The 13,067-nt window shown below is 42.5% G+C and overlaps 1 long non-coding RNA gene across 2 annotated transcripts in view; it reads right to left on the bottom strand.

Annotated features, from left to right (window-relative positions):
- Positions 1-9,137: 9,137 nt before the first annotated feature.
- LOC134068073 (uncharacterized) overlaps positions 9,138-13,067 on the bottom strand; it is a 59,197-nt gene continuing 55,267 nt past the window's right edge. For both annotated transcript variants that reach the window (XR_009936588.1, XR_009936589.1), the window contains exon 5: positions 9,138-9,898. This is a non-coding gene — a long non-coding RNA (uncharacterized LOC134068073). The remainder of the gene's footprint in view (positions 9,899-13,067) is intronic.

Raw genomic sequence — 13,067 nt, 5'->3', positions numbered from 1 at the left:
ACAAAAACCTAATGGTAGATGAATGAATAAAAGTGTTGCACTGCTGTAACTTGTGTGATATTTGCTAAAAATATAGCATTTGTGAGAAACTTCACATAGTAAAAGTCTGTGAGTATCAGGAAGAAAGCCAAGCTGTTCCTGAAATGCCCCCCTTTAACCTGAAATTCCTTTACTCTGTTGCCAGTTACATCTCTCAAGCAGTCATTAAGATGAGAAGATCTCTGGAGTGCTGGAGTGGCCGACTGGTTGGAACTTGCCCTTGTTGTCTGGGCAGAACATTAAGAGCATTAGATCTAACTGGGCACAAGATTTCGCAGAGTTGTTGAGATTTGAGGCAATAGTCCAGGAAGATGATCCTCAAACGCATACAAGCGGATAAAACCCAAACGCTGTCAGTGTAAGTTTCTGCGAACACACTGTGAACAAAAAACGTTAATTCCAGGATGAAGAAGAATAAGAAGAGAGTAAAAAGGAGGAACATCTGCGCTCGCGGCGTGTCAAGTGAGAACAGAAATGTGATCTGTCTGCAAAGACACTTGTTAGATGTTGCCCTGGCCTGAGCTTTTGTTAAAAGCTTCCTATCTGAATCCACAGACTAAATATTCTAAGAGCCTCTCTTGTAATTTTATATCCAATCTGTTTGCCTGTAGGTTTAGGGCATAACATTTCTTCTGTACCTTGTTATCAATTTATTATTTGAAGACAGACCAATTTTGAAATAACAACACCCCCTCTGTATTTGCCTATAACATATTCAAACTAATGACAAAGAAGATGTAATTTCATGGAATGATGAATGACGGATGTCATTCCATGAAATTGTCGGTCACATCAGAAGGAACGCCCACTCCGTAATCCGTATTCAGAGCCAGTGTAAGGTCCTGAGTGGCCGTGCTTTATCCAGCCTGAGCAGCGCTGAATGGGCTGTTGGCTCACTCGCTGATAAAGAGCAGAGTTTGAATGAGGGTGCATTGATGGTGTGCAGTGAAGGGAGCTATCTTCATCTGTGAGGCATCCACATGGGTGGCAAAGGGAGAAATCTCATCCTGTGCTGCCTTTGCCTACTGGAGAACTGACTGCTAAGTTTTTTTCTGTGTGAAATTAACCCTCCGGATAAAGTTGAGGAGACGGTAACGGTATACAACTTTTGGGGCACCACGGTGCCACAGATCTTTATTGAAGTCACAATGCCATTTGCGCATCGAAACATGAATTCATTCATGAAGCCATTTACCATTGTAAATCACGTTTGCATCCACATCATATTGAGGAAATCACCTACTTTTGTGCACAGACTGATTTGTGTGATGGCAGAGAAAGGAAATCACGCTTAACACAGGTGATTTCTGTTTTTCCTGGCTTAAGGGTTGTGCTAATTAGAATTAACAAAATGGTTGGAACAAAAATGTGGCAGGACGTTTACTTTCTGAAGCCGGACTTTTACACCTCTGCACACAAGTGCGGCTTATGTATTATATCTTCTGTACTACTTTCAGTGTTCATCAGGACCATTACAAGGAGCAGCAGAACTAGTTTAATATGCTCCTCCCTGTATATGGTGGTGGCAGGGCTGTTTTGTAAACTCTAAATTTTGTTTTCTAGCTTTTCTGTGGTGAAGCTCTTTTATTGATTAGGTGGCACAGTAGTGTTCATTCACAGTCAAATTCGCGCACAGCAAAGCTTCCTCCTGATATGAGGACAGATTGAATTATCAATGCCAGGGCCGCTGTTAAGCTTTTGGGGGCCCTAAGCATAAATGGACGGGGAGTTTTTCAGTGCCAGATTGAAATTGCCTCTTACTTCCTATTAAGAATCAACATTCAAATTCAGCTTGATAAAGACGGGTATTATTATGGAAAACTTATCATGGAAAAAAATGGGCTGTAATATATTTTTATATTGGGTAAAAACATCTAATTAGCCCGAATTGAGTGATAGAGCACACAATTGAGAAAAAGCAATGGTGGGCCGGTTCATAACTAATTTATATATATTTTTACAATGTAATAATCTATTTATTATCATAATTTGTTTTTAGCAACCTTAATTTAGGGGGCCCCCGCCAGGAACTTGGGGCCATACGCGCTCTGCGTACTCTGCATATGGGGACCAGTGGCCCTGATCAGTGCAGGACATCACTGGAACACTTACTGTGCGTTCAGACCAAGACCGACTTGAGCTTCCAAAATCGCTCTGGACGCCCTGTCAAGGACGCCGTGGGAAGCTTGGATGCTTTGGCCGCTCTGACGTAGTAGCATTCTATGTTCCTTGCTGGTCGTTTGGTCCCTGAACCGCGTCATAGCTCATTACCATAAAGTTGAGCCACTTTCAACTTTCTCTAGTCGCTCAAGACGCCCAAAACGCGACGCCGATGGATTCCATTGAAAAGCCGGCTTTTTATTGAAAATGAATAACTTCCGGAATCTTTGGAAGCTCAAGTCGCCCGCGGTGTGAACGCACAGTTAGGCCCGATCGCACTGTCCGCACTTACAGCCTTTGGGATGTTTTTCCACCAATTTCATGAGGACGTAGAGCTATGACGTGGTTTAATGTTCAAGTGCAGGAAAGCTCCCTTGCAGATATACTGTATTGAGCTCTATGCACACATTTTCTGTAAAATTACATTTTTGGTAAAGAGAATTACCCACAATTCATAGTCTTGTGATGTGAAACAAGGGATGAACTGTAGAGAAAGCCTGGAAGAATGCAGAAAAGCAAACTGTCATAAAACTGAAAATATTATGCAACATGTTTTTGCCATTGTCAAATTATGATATATTGCAACATGCTGTCTCATTCCTATACATTACATTTTAAGCCCTTGCTCAGATGGTATAAGTGAAAATTCAGGGATTGCCCTGTTGTAACCACAAGCATTTCGGAAACAATCTTATTGGTCTTACAGACCTGGAACAAATTAAATATTGCAAACACTATACGGAACAAATGTTTTGTGGGAGCTTTTCACGTAGGCTTTGTTTCTCTCAACTGCGTACATCCAGATACTTTATAAACAAGGAGACAGGGCCTATATGGAGGACATTCGTAACGGCAAGATGGCGGTAGTCTACACATATTTCCCCATTCCCCAGCCAAGGCAATTGCCTGCCCTGTAATGTACAGTAATCAATAGCGTTGTTGGAAACAGCATGATTTCCCTCTGCTCACTTCTCGTCACCATGACAATAGCCATGCCATGAATGCCAGTGAATGCGCATTAAGCAAGTTAATGTAATGGATAGCATATTTTTCGCCTTATTTTAGCAATTTGGGGGAGATATACCATTTAATTAAGATTTAAATGTCGATTTAGATTATGTACTTTTTGTGTCGACATGACTTGAACATGACATGAATTCATTTGAATAGGAGCCTTATCTTTTTAGTCCAAAATAATTGCAGAGGTGTTACCAAGATGGCCGCCCAGTTGCAAGACTTGCTTGAAAGGACTTTGACACCGTACATCTTATTTTGAATTAGTTGTGATTGGTTTCCATCAATCCACATCATAGCTAATTACGATAAATTGACCAGACCTCAACTTTCTTCTGACACTCTCACTGCACAAAACATGACAGTGAAGGGTTTGCTGCAGCTCCATGACAAGAGACAGCTATAAGACGTTTCAGACGAGCAATGCCTTCGCACGATTGTAGTGGCGAATTAGCCTGAAGAAGGGTCACAAAGGCATATTTGGCATCACTGGAACCATCATTTTTTGTTGATTAAGAATTTCACATACACTACAGCGGCAATCCTTCACAGAAAATGACAACTATCTCTTTTTTTTATAATTCAACTCTTTATTTGATTTTCATTTATAGAAAAACATATAATAACAAACAACAGCATATAACAGACAGCATGGTAGTGTACAGTGATATGTCCCTTTTTAACTCAAGTATCAAACCCAAAAAGCCAGGAAGAAGAATATACAGTACATACATCACATACAGTATACATGTGCACATATCTAAATGATAAGTAAACTTAGCCACCATAGTAACCTATCTATTCCTCACAACATCCCCAAAATACCATGGACAAAGAAGTAGCCCCATGACTCCTTAAGGTTCTCATTTTCATTATTGACTCTTGCCAGCAGAAAATGACAACTATCTCAAATAAATACAATGACATCAATATTAGTCCAAATAACGTGTTAGCACATCATGATAATGTAAAGTATCTCCAGAGCTGTTAAAAGGATCTTCATTTTTGGGCATACTTACTTACAATAAAGGCCTGATGAACTGATTAGGTACTCAAGGTTATGGGGTCAAAGGTCAACGTTGCATGGGGTCACACACAGAAATGTGGGATAATATACACATCTTAACCAAGTCTGAGATTTGTATATTATCAAATTCTTTTTTTTTTATTTGCATTCCCTTTACATCGTATGATACTGCATTGAAAATCGTATTGAATCACAATGTAATAGACATGAATAATGTCATCCCTTTACATTAGTTGCTTATGCATCTTTAATGCATCAGGTCATTGGCAATGCATTGAGATTTATTTTGCACTGTCTGGCCTGCACAGATTATAGAGATGCCCAGTCACCATGGTTACCTGATGTACAGTACATCTGACATTGAGTCTCACTCTCCCTATATCAACACAGAAATGTCATTCATTGATTGTTCATACTGTACAGTACACAGACATGCAAACATACACACACATATAGATGAACGTTCAGATACTCTTGACACCAGCATTTTGTTTTGCTTATTCCGTAGCAAATTGTTGGAGCAGTAATGTGTACAGGTTATTGTTAATTTACAGTAACTGAAATATTTTTTACATGCTTGTTTGTTTGTCTGATCATCAATATGATTGATCACTTACAGTACATACAGTAGTGTTGAGTTGAAGTTCATACAGCTAAAAAAAAAGTGTCTTCTAATGTAAACTACTTTTGCCGTGTTTGTATAGGGGCTTCCGACATTTTTCTGAGGATTAGCTTCAGTGGGACACTTAATGTAATGCATATTGACTGATGGCTTAGATCACATGACTTTTCAGGTAAACTGTAATTATATAATATGCAGTACATACAGTGTGCAGTATAGCCCATATTGTCTAATGGGGCAATGACTGGCTGTACAACCATACAAGTGGAGACAAGTCATCAATTCAGTGCAGATCCTATGCATAGATTTGGGAAATGTGAAGCAAACTAAAATGTAAACGTAGACGCAGACACCATACATGGACCATTTACTTATATTTGTACAGATTTTATTGCATATTGACATACGATTTCAAACACCACGCATCTGTTTCTTTTTTTTATACCAAAAAAACGAACTTTACTTACATCATAATAGCAAACATTTTGACATGACTATATTTTTTGCACTTTTAATTCGTCTGGAATCAAATTCAAGCATGTTGTTATAAATAGCACTTCTCTTTGATTTAAACATTATATCTCAACTATATTCCACGTCATCAGTTGAAATAAACATAACACACATGGGAAGAATGTTTAACGTGTGAAAAAAAATACAACACTGGAATATTCTTCACAACATTTCCAGTGTTGACCCATTGGGTAGTCTGAGTCGGAGTCTGTTTTGCTTTGAATGGTTGAGTCTGGCTCTGTGGGGCAGGCTGGCTACCTCTCTGCTGACCCTGACTTCTGCCTTCTGGAAGAAGCACAATAAGCAGCTTATTCCCTGGGCCGTGTCTTGCAGAGCAATAATGGAAAGTGTCCGCTTCCAACAGCTGCCTTCCAGGAGGGTAAACGCACTCGCGCAGGCAGGGTATGAGGCCCTTATCTCTCGCTCTGACTCCTTGCAGACAGTAAAAATCAGATTTCCAAGTCATGTCAAGCACAACAAGTGGTAATTCCCAGAGTGTATATGTAAAATGTAAAAAAAAAATAAAATAAATAAAAACAAAAGGGATTCAGAGAAAAGAGTGAAAACAAATATTTGGTCATATCTATTCTTATCTCACATGCCAAAGGAATGAGTCATCCTAATTGGAGATGGTTAGAAAAAGTACAATGAAAAAAGAGGGTAAGGAATACATTTCCTCCATCACACGGAAAGTGGCGGTATTTTCTTTTTTCTATGAATCTCTCTCTTTGGTCTTGTGGTGGGTCTTTCTTTCCAAGGCCATTTAGCCTTAATCCATCTCAGCTGCCTTTATTCACAGATTGTAACAGACACCAGGAACTGGGAATGGGCTGGCATAATCGCAGAGCTGTTTCTCATAAAACATAAATATCTGGTAAGAGTTGTGGTATGATCATTTTTTATGAAATGATGAGTAACATTTCCTCATCGCAGCTTAAGTCCTACAAGTCACAACTATGAGCATTAGCTAACTTCTAAGCTTTTGCCGTGGAAATTTTTGAAGTGAGGCTCAAAATGCGAACCATCCAAATGTAAATGTCAACTTGAGACATCACTGAGAGTGGGTGTCCTGTTACATGACTGATGTTGGAATAGACCAGATCAGAGTTAATATCTCATTCATAAATATATATATATCACTGTCAGTGTTAAAGCATGTCAGTATCCAATGTAAATTGTACAATATATATATAAATATATATATTATAATGACAATAAATTAGCACTGATGGTGGTTTGTTTTTGTTTTATTTGAAAGTCGTCCAGCCTTATATGCCTCGTGACTTGAGCTCCCATTACTCATCTTGAAAACCTTAAATATACACACCTTTTATAAACTAGCGCCTCCTTTTAAAAATATATGAATTATGTGACTCCCCACTTTTTTCTCTCTTTTTTTTTTGACTGCACAGCCTCTCCAATTATACACGACTGAGAAGGCATTTGTTTTTCAGGGATTGCTTCACAAGCCTCGTGCGCAGTTCTCTGGCTTTTTTAACGGCAGGACTTGTGTATGCTTCAGCTGGGTATTCTAGCAGATGGATACTCCTTATGAATCAGAGCTAAGTCTTAGCCCAGGCGTGAATGTGTGTGTTGGACTGCGGCACACATTTCTGGAGACCACACAAGTTCCAGAAGAACGTCCAACTCTCCCCACTGCCCTCCATCTTAGTCTCAACACGTCTCCATGGAGATGAGGTCACAAGTTCAATATCAGTGGGGGACCTGACAGACGCCAACAAAACTGAAGAGTATCTGCCCTTCATTTTCAGAGAGAGGGAAGCACTGCAGCTTCTGTGGCTTTGCCCATTGATACGTTTTTTTTGCCTCAACTGGAGGCAATATGAACCTCAAAACAGGTGGTGCACATGGTCTTAGAATCGAAGCAAATAGTTTTTCCAGCTTCCATGAATTATATCAGCTGATGATTGAGTGCGTGGATGACACATCCATCATGAAGGTCATGGTTCCTTAGTCTTCTGTCTTTACGACAGACAGCTCTTTCTCCAGCCCCTACACAGCAGAAGCGCTTTCAACCTGCTGCCTCCCCTGTATTGTCTCGTGCCCGTTTATCAGCTGCCAAGAGTGTGGCTGTGGCTGTGTATGAAGTGACCTCTGACCCCTCGAGCTCCCAGAGCAACAGCGTAGAGACTCCCAGCGCTGCCATAGCCCTCCACAAATATACAGATAAACAGATGATTTCATTACCTATGGACTTAATGCTGGAGCCAGAGAGAGAGAGAGAGAGAGAGAGAGAGAGAGAGAGAGAGAAAATAGAGAGGGAGAGAAAGAGAAGAGGGAAGGCACCAGTGATCTCATCCAACGTGCTGAAGCCTCGGCGTTATAAATGAGTTTGTCGTACCACCATGGTCGCCCATAAATGACCTCACCAGACATGCTGCAGCAGTAAACTAAACTAATAAGAGTGTGCAGGAAGGACAACACAGCCCAGGGCGTGCTGGACGGCCGAGGCGCGGGCATCTGCCCCGGCGAGGGGGCATAAATCCAGAGGGCTGATAAATCTCTGTCGCCCCGATGAACGCCGCAGAGACCGTCGCAGTCGTGAGAGGTGGGTGGGAATGTGTTTGCATGCGTACGTGTTGTTTTGGGGTGGGACCTCCTCCTCCTCCTCCTCCTCCTCCTAGCTGGCCTGGACATCGGTGTTGGTCAGGGCGGGCTCTCTGCGTGCGTGGCTGGGGGGGGGGGGGAGAGGCTGCCATATGTAGCGTACTCGTGCTCGCCGTGGCCTTCTAACCCAGAACAGATGTCCTCCGTAAACGGCGCTGACCCGTGGAAGGTTTCCAGCGTGCGACCCACGGCCGCCTCTCTCCCCCGAGCCGCCCTTGCAGGACACCGCGCCGCGCCGAGCCCCCCTCGGCTGGGCAGCACCTGACCAAACTGTGAGGTTGATAATACGGCCGTGCCGTCGTCTCCCTGCGTGTGTGCATGGACCAGGGGCGGCTCGGAGATAGGCTGCCCATTAAAGTCTAATTGGGGGAAGGTAACAGCTCCATTAGGATGGTCGGCCACTCTCCCCCGGGATCACTCGGCGAAGCTGTTACAGTTTCCCTCCTGTTACAGAGTCTGGCACTACGTTACGACCTATCAACTCGCCGTAATAATCTCTCCACAAACATCTGCGCGGGGAGATTTACACATTCTCCTTCCTTTTATTGGTCTATCTCTTCATATTCCTTTTCCCCGTCTGCTCCGTCCGAACGCCAGCTCTGGCCTGTGAAACACATCCTGATGGGAAACACAGCTTCAAAGAGGCATGGACAGGTTGTTTGGGGTTGTCTATCAAGTTGTGTTTTCCCTTTGAAAACATGGTGGATATGGTGGATTGCTTAGTGAATCCTTCTGTTTACTCAAGTATTATTGTGGTTCATATAGACAATGAGGGTAAATCCTGATGCAAACAGAGCAAGTAGTACTGTCTGTGTCTCATACACAAACCCTATTTGCCGATTTCTCTGAAAGTAGACGTGCCATTTCTGAGAAAGAAAAGAAATCCGGATAATTGGTTCTCAGGTCAAGTCTTTGATAAAGGTTGACATCACATCCGATAAACAATATAAAAAAGGCCTGATAGCCATCATATATGGCACATTTAAAAAAGACACAAACACTCAAAGCTGATGGGGAACAGACAGCCATGTTAGTTCTTAGGGTGGTCTCCAGATCGGCCACTCAAGCGAAGTAAAGACTTGTTCTCATGCTATTAAACAATATCCAGGTCAGATAAGAATGCTAATCTACTCAATATGTAAAATGTTTATTTTGTTGAGGAAGCTCAAACAACCTAAACCAATATTTACTGAAGCGACTGCAGCCAAACATCCAGACTCTTTCCCAGAAATTACCACAAATATCTTTTGAACTCTGGAGAGTAACATGCATTGCGCATGAACTAGCTATGACATGTCTTTGTGGCAGTTTGTTTAAGAAGATGATACGACTGGTGCTGCAGTATCCTATATGTTTTCTGCCTCCAGTGAACAAAGGGCATTGATGGACTAATGCAGTTGCATGACAAAGAGAAGTTTATCAACGTCAATGTCAATAACACCGAGAACTGATGTCCTCTGGAGTGTTCTGCTACAACGCTCCCAGCATTCCGGTATTTACCTTTCCATACGTCCACGCACCCTGCAGAGTGCGCTGCGGACGTCCGAAACCTTGGTGGTCCAAGTTGTTGGGTCACCATTAAAACGGCATTATTTTTCTTCCCTTTGACCCCTGGCAATGTCTACAACGCCAAGATGCCCTCTCCTGGAAATAGCAGCTGTGTGTAGTTAGGGAGCAGGAAACAGCTGTCAGAGGCAATCTCAGCGCTGCGGCTCCCCAGTCTCGACCAGTCCTGGGACGCACCGTGCAGGTCGGCCCGTGTGTGTGTTTGTGTAGAGAACGTGCACGATGCTCGGCCAGCCATTCCACAGTCAATGGGCTGGAGGAATGCTTTGGGCCATCCGCAGATGCTGTGTCAGGGGGCTGGGAGGAGGCTGAGATGGGTTGCAGATGATCTGTTGACATAATATTTACGGTTTCACACCATACATCATGTGAAAATGTTAAACAATTATGTAAGTATTTTTTATGTCATAGTGATATATATACAGTATATATTTTTTTTCTTAATTCAGAGTGACTTCAACAAAACTCAAGTCAATTAAATAGACAACTGGGGATATTATAGTTGCATGTCTGATTACTGCTTCAGGCTTAAAAACATGAATAACCACCCACCCCAAGATTTAGATATGGCAATGCTACTCTTTTATTAGTCAGTGGACTGTGATGCGGGTTTAGAGGGCTTTTTTAATGCACTAGAAGTCACAGCATCTAATGAAGACTCCACCCCGGGGAAAGTGGCTCCAATCTGAGCCATGTAGTAACTCACACCAACACACCTTTTTAGCTCTTGCAGAGCTGTCGACACATTAGCTCCCTCGGAGAATCCCTAATGAGTGGAGAAAACGTAACCTGTCGGTAACCGGACTCTCTACTGTACACAGTAAAGATGGCCTCGGCGCCCAGCCCCCAAAAGACCTTCATTACCTGATCAAAAGATGGCTGAGAGCCATAAAAATTCCTTCTGCAACAGTTAAATTTATGGCTGCACTCATTAGTAGAAATAAAACAGATTAATGCAAGTGCAATTAAATGTGACCCATAGGTTCGGACCGCGACTGGACTCTACTTAAACATGTCTGTCTTTGTCCATCCTGGCGGTCATGTGAAACGGTTTAATGAGCATTTACACTGCAGACAGTCCAGCTGAAACAAATCGGCTCTCTCACCGCGGGAGCAGAACCAGCGTCGGGTCGTTGTCTCGAGTCACTTCAGCGCCTTTACAATCACGAAACATTGGGCATTATGGGATTATTTTGGGAACAGAATAGTGTGGCTACAGACTTAATGGAATGAATGAGGTGATGAACAAGTGCAATAAATTATTCATAGTTGGTCATACCATAGGCTGTATATATTTAACTTTATACAGTCAGTGGGTCATATAATATAATACATAATACCTAGATAGTGCCTAGTATCCATAAAGACATTTTACTTGTCAATTTAGCAAATAGTTACTTGCTAAATCAATACTTTTACTTTTTATGTCTGAACAGTCTTTTGACACATTTACTTTTGATATCTGAACAGTCTTTTGAGCAGGTGCATATTGCCCGCCTTTAAAACCTATAAATGGGAATGGCTATGCTTCTTACTTAGATGATAAATGTCTTGAAAAGTACTATCATGACAAATCCAGAGACTGACATGTTGTGTTTTATTGCTGGTTTCCATCCACTCCTCCTAGTGTGTCTCAGTGTGTAAGTCTTTGACTGAGCCATGCCCTTGTATTTCACCCTCTGTTATTCCACATAATGCATCTCCACAGGGAGGGCATATTTGTTTGGAGAAAGGGAAGCGCCTTGGCCCTATTACGCGGCTAAATTTAGTTGCAGGAAAAGATGTTTAAGGAGAGCTTGGTAGCGGACCCAACTGCTGAAGTGCCATTTTGTATTCCCAGTTGTGAAACAGGAGTCATTTTGGTTCGTGACTGAACTCAAAAGAAACAGTTTACACTACATACAGTGCCACTTCAAAAGTGCCTTATCACCTCTGGCATCAAACATGAGTAATTCCACATGAAATAGCAGCTTAGCATTTACCATAATTAGAGAAATATTTTTTTCATTTGTGTAGTATAAATAAATCCAAATGGCTGTGGCTGAAACACATTCATCTAACCCAGCATTTTTTGTCCGCTACAAACACGGGTGGCGGTAATTGGAAACATTATTTTCTTCAGTGGAAATTTTAATCCATAAATATTTTGCACACCACCCTCATTGTAATCACATTAACAGCTATGAGTCATACAAGGAGCCAAAGAAAAGATAGGTGCACAGGCTTCCATTGTGTACTAATTGTCCAGCAATTTTCCAATGTTGTTCCAACATAGTTCCATCAGGTATCGTATATACGTATCATTTCATATTCAACACTGGAAATGTATTTCTGCCAGCAACACAGAAAAACCACCACAAGAAAGCACAAACTAAAACAAGCCTCTTTTCCACCGAGCCACTCCAGCACACAAACTTGATAACTGTGTCGAGTGTGAGAACTCTTTAAAATCGCGATGCCGACACAGTGTTCGCCATAAAGCTGGCAGGAGCTGTGGGGGGGTGGAGGCAGGGCAAACGTTGCAAGCGCATATTAAACAGAACGGCTGATTGATCGCAGATGAGTCCGAGTGAGGGAGAGAGAGGGACAGTCCGACTCTCGGGGGCTTGTGCGGGGCAGGATCCGACTGAAGGTGAACTCTCAGGTTGTGGCGCCGCGGTACCCATAAAACTCTGGGACATTTCTAAAGGCCCGACTAGTGAAAAGGTATCTCCGTATCTGCACAGGACACCCTGCAGTTCCAAGGAACAAAGGCGGAAAAAAAGTCATGCGATAACAAAGTCAAAGGGGGGAAAAAAGATGATGAAAAAGATGAAAAGATGAAATGAAAATAAAATAAATACTTCTGCGTGATATTGCGTTATATGCGTCACTCATCACCTTTTCTTGTTGTGTTGCTAAGTCATAGGATGATTAAAACAGCATTCTCACCATACAGCCTCAATGGAGTGAAGCTTTTCTCAAAAAGCAGCTCTCCAAAAATGGAAGCACAAAGGGGGGATCTGTGGGAAATATTCCAAAAGCGACCTGCAATTTGGACCCATTGTGTAAATATGCTTTATGACCTCATCAGTGAGTTCACACACAGGGAGGAGGGAGGGAGGAGGGGAACTGTTTGTTGCTCTACTGTAACATCAATGCGCTACACATATCAGGCACTGGATATGATAATATGTGTGCCCCCACCGGCCGTTCGGACCACCCAGTCGTGCCGCGTTGAAACGCTGGTCATTAAAGTGCTTCCCCAGGTCACTCAAATCAGACCTGTTAAAACTGTGCACCAGGCAGAGTGAGAGGGACTTGGCTGGCGGCCAAGACTCGTCGTCAGGCCCCCGCTAACCCCCCCCCCCTCCCTCCCCTCCCTTCTTCTCAGTTGCACCCCCCAGACAAACACTGATTGATAATATTACTGTTTGGCTAAGCTACAAAGACCCCAGACTACAGCTCCATCACTCTCTCATCTAGCCACTGTTGCTGGGGTCTCCAAACTGTATGTTT

Source organism: Sardina pilchardus, chromosome 20 (assembly GCF_963854185.1).
Source record: "Sardina pilchardus chromosome 20, fSarPil1.1, whole genome shotgun sequence".
NCBI classification, from domain to species: domain Eukaryota; kingdom Metazoa; phylum Chordata; class Actinopteri; order Clupeiformes; family Clupeidae; genus Sardina; species Sardina pilchardus.
The sequence above is the reverse complement of the archived record's forward strand: the minus strand, read 5'-3'. Positions and strand labels throughout refer to the sequence as shown.